Raw genomic sequence first — 1,836 nt, forward strand, 5'->3', positions numbered from 1 at the left:
CAGCGTCTGTAGAATTAAGAAATAAATGTGCAGCGTCTGTAAAATTAAGAAATAAATGTGCAGCGTCTGTAGAATTAAGAAATAAATGTGCAGCGTCTGTAAAATTAAGAAATAAATGTGCAGCGTCTGTAGAATTAAGAAATAAATGTGCAGCGTCTGTAGAATTAAGAAATAAATGTGCAGCGTCTGTAGAATTAAGAAATAAATGTGCAGCGTCTGTAGAATTAAGAAATAAATGTGCAGCGTCTGTAAAATTAAGAAATAAATGTGCAGCGTCTGTAGAATTAAGAAATAAATGTGCAGCGTCTGTAGAATAAAGAAATAAACGTGCAGCGTCTTTAGAATAAAGAAATAAATGTGCAGCGTCTTTAGAATAAAGAAATAAATGTGCAGCGTCTGTAGAATAAAGAAATAAATGTGCAGCGTCTTTAGAATAAAGAAATAAACGCGCTGCGCTTGTAGAATAAAGAAATAAACGTGCAGCGTCTGTAGAATAAAGAAATCAAAGCGAAAGACATGAATCTTTTATTTGCAGGTCCTCTGCCTTGCTGCATGTGTCTCTCAGAGTCACTAATTGGTCCTGTAAAAACACTCCCACAATATAAAGCCGACCTGAAGAGTACTGCGACCCCCATTCAGCCCAGATATGTAACTGGAGCCCGCGGTATTATTATTAGACCTGCTAGTTAGAGCCTGGCCTCTGCGGTGCCACCTTCAAACCAGCTCCATTGTGTGGACGCTCCAAGGCTGAGATTATGCGGTCGGGTTAAAAAATAAGAGAAAGACCCCGACCCACCCCCTGCCCCCCCCTCCAGCTCACTAGGAACCTGCTTTAAATGGGCTCTATACAACGACGGGAGATGGTTTTACACATTAGGGAGCAGCTCAGTGAGCTGGTCAGGTTGCTGTGGTCACCTGGAGCCGGTGCCACCCAGCAGGACTCGCCCTTTCATCCTTTGTACCACAGAGCAGGAAGGGGGGGGGGGGGGGGGGGGGGGGGCTTTTATTTTGCCATGCAGCTGGTAGAGACACTCGGTTCCCAAACACCCCCCCCCACTCAAGATTACGCGAAGGACACACCTTCAGATCCTCATCCTGGAATTCACCTCACTTCACCTCCACCCAGTCATGGACACTCGTCCAGGAAACAGACATCAGACTCGTGGACGCCTCCTGCTGCTTTCACTCTTATTTACAGGCTTTTAGCAGAGTCACTAAACGCCTCGGCTTCCCTCTTCATGCATGTTGATTTTTTGCTTTATGTGTGGTACAAATGAGAAGTTTGAGGCTCTCATTATGTTTCGCTGTGAGCGCTGCAGTTGCTTCATGACGCAGCCTCGTGGTCTGTTGTTGCTGCTTTTAATCGACTGTTAATGTTGGAGTTAGTTCTTCTGTGGTTCTGCTATATGCCACAGTGAGCAGCCGTTTAAACCAGTGGAGGCGTGTCGCTGCAGGTACGGGTCACGCCATCGCATCACAAGACGTAACAAAACACACCAATGAGACGCTGCGGTGAGGTTTAACCCGCTCAGAAAATGCTTTATTGCCAAGTAGTTTTTACATTAATGTCTTCACAGCGATGAGCTCCAGACTGTTCTGGCTGCACCAGGTCACCAGATGGTCGATCTCCCACCTTTAGGCGGACTCGTCCCCACCAGATGAGCCCAATGAGGGTGGTGTCGTCCGCAAACTTCAGGAGCTTGACGGACTGGTGACTGGAGGTGCAGCTGTTGGTGTACAGGGAGAAGAGAAGGGGGGAAAGAACGCAGCCTTGAAGGTAACCGGTGCTGATGGTCCTGGAGTCAGAGACATGTTTTCCCAGCTTCACCTGCTGCT

This window comes from Micropterus dolomieu, linkage group LG19 (genome assembly GCF_021292245.1).
Source record: "Micropterus dolomieu isolate WLL.071019.BEF.003 ecotype Adirondacks linkage group LG19, ASM2129224v1, whole genome shotgun sequence".
NCBI classification, from domain to species: domain Eukaryota; kingdom Metazoa; phylum Chordata; class Actinopteri; order Centrarchiformes; family Centrarchidae; genus Micropterus; species Micropterus dolomieu.